The sequence below is a fragment of the Dendrobium catenatum genome, unplaced genomic scaffold (genome assembly GCF_001605985.2).
Source record: "Dendrobium catenatum unplaced genomic scaffold, ASM160598v2 original_scaffold_207317, whole genome shotgun sequence".
Lineage (NCBI taxonomy): Eukaryota > Viridiplantae > Streptophyta > Magnoliopsida > Asparagales > Orchidaceae > Dendrobium > Dendrobium catenatum.
This window is the reverse complement of record NW_021525730.1, coordinates 207619-213267: the sequence shown is the minus strand read 5'-3', so window position 1 is coordinate 213267 and position 5649 is coordinate 207619.

Below are 5649 nucleotides of genomic sequence, written 5' to 3'. Positions count from 1 at the left end.
GGTATAAATGCTTGATGTTGTTGTTGTTGTAGAGCCATACAAGATTGACTATATCATGACTTTACAACCACTATAAATTAGGAGTTTGAGACGAGTTTGATCAAGGAGCTCACTTATTTTCTAGGTTTACAAATAAAATAGATGGATAATGGAATATTTATATCTCAATTCAAGTACATTCACGATTTGATTATAAAATCTAGCCTAAAGGTATTCAAATCTATTCATATCTTATGATCCCAACTAGGAGGTTAAGAAAGGATTTAAGTGGCAAGGCAGTAGGCTCTAAACTCTATGGCGGTATGATAGGTACTTTATTATACTTGATATTTAATAAACTAGATCTTTATTTTTTGTTGGACTTTCTAGTAATGTTGAGGTAGATCCTATAGAATTATCATTAGATTTTTTTTTTTGTGAAAATCAAAACTATAATTATGGTATCCAAAAAATGAGTTATCATTTGAGTTTGTATGTTATTTTGATTATGAATTTGTAGGGAATAGAGTCGATTAGAAGAGCACCTTAGGCACTTATTTTTTATTACCCCTTTTACTTGTATCATGGTTTGAAAGAAAGAAAATTTCCATTACTTTATCCGTTGTACATATTAAGTATGCAGATACAAGTAGTTTTTATTTCAAGGATTATGATGTGAGCTTAGAACACATTTTAATTATGTGTGATAATGCTAGGACACTCATATGCACCGTAGCACACAACAGTTCATGTGCTCTCACCACGTCAGAAATATTATACCTTCCACTACTTTGTTCGCTGGAAACGGCTAACGGCCTCTGCTCCATTATCTCTCCATGCTTTATCAACTATATATATCACCTGTAATGGGATATAAAAACATCAAGGAAATACTTTTTACTATTCCCTTCTGAGCTTTCTCCTTTTCTGCAGCTAACCTTTTGCAGGTCCTCTGATGGAATCAGAGCTTCGGTAATCGCCATCCTCCCTTACAATGGAGGAACATGAATCCTCCTCAGCTAATCAACAGACATCGCTCCAGGCCTCAAGACCGGATCTGCCCTCCTCCATGGCAACGATGGAGGTCCATATACTGCCAACCCTCAAGTTCTTGATGTCGAACCTTAAGCTCGTCATACTGAATCAACTCACCAGTGAAAACTATCCAATATGGCGGCTCCATATTGTCCAATTGTTCATAGTGAATGGGTATGAAGGACATCTAATAGGCAGTATCATCAGGTCGTCTCTGCAATGGCTGAATCCAATCCAACAAAGTTTCGCCTGTGGAACCTTATCAAACTAAACCTGGTATCCGCTCTTCTCTCCACCATCTCTCCCTCAGTATTGCAGTATATCCTCACCCTCACATCAGCTAGAGAAACCTGGAAGACACTCAATCTTTGGCTATAACCCACAAACAGATCTTGGGTAATCCATCTCAAGAATGAGCTATATTATATTCAGATGTAGGATCTTTCAATGATGGAGTACCTATCAAAAGTCAAATCCCTAGTCGACAACATTGCAGCGGCCGGTTCCCTTCCAGATCCGGAAGAAATCATATTGCACATTCAAAACGGACTGCCTCCCTCTTACAACCCCTTTAAACAGCAATCCGCACCAGTCAACTTCCCATCAACCTCGACATACTTTAAACACTCCTCTGTAGAGAGGAGATTCATCAACAGACCGGGATTCAACAAGATACCACGCCATCCGACAATGTGGCTTTCTACACTACTCGGGGCAACTCCTCTCGCGGTCGCTCCTCCTACCATGGCTCTCGAGGAAGGGGAGCTCCCTTCAGACCAAATGCTTTATCCAATCGACCCTCCTTCGGCGATAACCCCAGGCTTGTATGCCAAATCTATGGGAAAGTAGGCCACATTGCATCAATGTGCTGGCATTGTTATAACTCTAATTACATTCCCAGTTCCATCTCCTCATCGAAGGCACTGTTGACAAGCATTCAGCCGACTGCACTGAATGAGTGGGTACTGGACTCTGGAGCCTCAGCCCATCTAATGCCAGACGCCTCTAATCTGCATTATCCCGTCCAGTACTCCAGAACTGACACTATCTCCACGACAAATGGCAGCTCTCTTCCCATCCAACACATCGGATAGGGCCCCCTCCCGGACTCAAACCGTAAGCTTCATTTACACAAACTCCTTCATGTTCTCTTGTTATCACATAATATTCTCTCAATTCATAAGTTAACAATTGAAAATAATTGTTCGATCTCCTTTGACTCCACAAGTTTCACAATCAAGGACCTCTTAAACAACAAAACACTCATCCATGGACATCGTCGCAACGAGCTCTACTCTGTCCTCGCATTATTCCGACAACCTCACCGCTCTTCATTTGACTACATCCAATTCTCCCCACTTGCACACCAGGCTCGGTCATCCCAATGCTCTAACTCAACAACTGTTATCCAAGGATTTCTCTTCTCTATGTATCTCCCCCAAGGCCCTGCTCCCATTACTTCCACTCATGGCTTTAGATACTATGTTATTTTCATCGATGATAATACAAGTATTCATGGCTCTATATAATGCACAATAAAAGAAAAACATTCTCTAAATTTAAATAATTTCATACTCTCATTCTTAACAAATTCAATTCCAAGATACTAACTCTTCTCTCGGACGATGGTAGAGAATTCACCAGCGATTTGTTTCGAGATTACCTAACCAATCATGGAATCACACATCAATTAAGTTGTCCTCATACACCCGAACATAATGGCATGGCCGAGCGCAAACATCGCCACTTATTAGAAACCAGAAGAGCCCTTCTTCATCATGCCAACTTACCACATCACCTTTGGGCTGAAGCCATTCTCACCTCCACGTATCTCATCAATCGCTTACCCTCCAAGAGAATTAACAACAACACACCATTTAAGCTTCTATATAATCAATCACCTACATACTCTCACCTCAAGACCTTTGGCTGGTTGTGTTTCCCCTGGCTTCAACCAACCACCCCATCCAAGCTACATCCTCGCTCCCAAGAATGGCTTTTTCTCGGATACTCTCCCACAAAGGGTATCACTTCCTTAACCTCTACACCAATCAACTTCACATTTCACATCATGTCCTCTTTCATGAAAATGTCTTTCCCCTCCAGGCTACAAATACAACACATCACATACCTCCCTCTCCTAATTCCTACACCTCACCTTACTTGCTCCTACCAACCTCCACCCTATTTCCCCAGAACTCCACAACACCTTTCTCTGATGATATAGCTCTCTCCCTCGTCGGTTCACACAACCTCCCAGTTCAAACACCCACCTCAGCCTCCACAATATCCACTCCCCTCATCTCAACCTCCATGACTCCCCCTACTCGCTCCCTTCAACCACCTCTAACCACCAATACCTCCATCCATCCAATGAAAACAAGACTTAAAATAGGCATTAACCGATCCAAAAAAATATTTGATCTCCTAGCCTTCACTAACTCCGAGTCCACTCCATCCACCTACAATTAAGCAAACAAATTTTCTCACTGGAGAGCTGTCATGTCCGAGGAGTTCATTGCTCTACAGAAGCAAGGGACATGGTTCATAGTCCCCCCACAACCAAACACCACAATTCTAAGGTGTAAATGGACCCTCCGAATCAAGCATAACTCGAACAGCCAAGTCTATAGACATAAGGCAAGACTTGTGGCTAAAGGCTTCAATAAGAAGTATGGTATCAACTACAAGGAGACTTTTAGCCCAGTAGCTAGAATGCCGACTATCTGAATACTACTCCTCATTTCCTTACACAACAACTGACCTGCACTTCAATTCGACATCTCTTATGCATTTCTCCACGGGGAACTTCATGAGGATATTTACATGCGCCAGCCGCACTGTTTCATTGCTCGTGACCTACCCCACCTTGTATGCAAGCTTCACAAAATAATCTATGGGCTTAAGCAAGCTCCGAGGGAATGGTACAAAAAGTTCACTTCATCCTTGATTCAATTCGGCTTCATCTTTAGCAAGGTCGATCCCTCCTTACTCACCTATTCCTAAGCCAGCACTCATCTCTACCAGCTTATCTATGTGGATGACCTTCTAATCACTAGCAACAACAAAACAACCATTCAGCAGGTGGTTACACATCTACAACACTCATTCTCCCTTCAACAACTGGGTCCAATATTATGCTTTCTGGGCATAGAAGTCTCCAAAACATACACCGGTCTGCTACTACACCAAGCTCAACATGCCACCGATCTCATTCACTCCGCTGGATTACAACACAGCAAACTGGTTCTAACTCCATCTGATCTCAATACATCCTGTCATTTGGATGCCACCACTCTGCATCCTGATCCACAGAAATATCAACGTCTGGCTGAATCCCTCAATTACCTTACCATTACTAGGCCAGATATCACGTATGCAACGAATATTATTTGCCAGTACATGCACAATCCCACAGTTGCCGATTATAAAGCCTTAACACATCTACTGTGGTACATACAAGGAACCATTCACTTTGGCCTTCCCCTTTAGCCCAGCTCTCTCCAACTCAGCACCTACTCTGACGCTGACTAGGCCGGCGACACCCAGGATAGTTGATCTATCACAGGCTTTTGTACATTTCTCAGCAAAATCTTAATATCTGGGTGCGTGAAGAAAGAAGTTACCATGGCCAAATCCTCCATCGAGGCGGAATACTGTGCTCTCTACTCTGCGACCTCCGACATTATCTTGATATGTTGTCTCTTAGCGGACTTCCACATTCAGCAAATAATGCCTACTTCTCTATACTGTGACAACACCTCCGCTATGACCCTCGCGCACAATCCGGTCTTCCACGCCCACACCAAACACATCAAAATTGATTATCATTTCATTCGACAACATATCTTCTCTTGTGCTATAATCATCCACCATATCAACTCTGAACATCAACCGACCGATATTCTTACCAAGCCGCTACCTCTAGCATGCTTCGCTCAACTCAGGTAAAAGTTGAGCATTCGACCATTGAACCCTCAACTTGAGGAGGGCTATTAGGACACTCATATGCATCGTACCACATAACAGTTCACGTGCTCTCACCACGTCAGCAACATTATGCCTTCCACTACTCTGTTCGCTGGCAATGGCTAATGGCCTCTGCTCCATTATCTCTCCATGCTTTATCAACTATATATATCACCTATAATGGGATACTAAAACATCAAGGAAATACTTTATACTATTCCCTTCTCAGCTTTCTCCTTTTCTGCAGCTAAACTTTTGCAGGTCCTCTCAAATAACACCAATATGATGAACTTAAAACAAGTTATTGTAGCACTTGAGAAGGAAACATATAGAGATCCTTCACAACTTTATTTGATATCACGTAGCTTAAGGTGATGTGGGTGTGGAGTATATCACCATAGACCACCATCTTGTCAACATATTCAAAATACCTTTGGCCGAGGATAATTTTTATTCTCTTAATGATGATTGTGTATGGTAGATCCCTCATTATAGTCATTTTCCTTATAGCTTACCATTTCATGAACCAAATCTTCTATTAGTAAAATATAAATCTAAATTAAAAAATAAAATGTAGAATCCAACTTTGAGGTCCTTAACAGACACCTAACAATTTGACTTTTTTTAAAGTGATGGATGACTTTATTTCTTTTTCGCCCTCCAGAC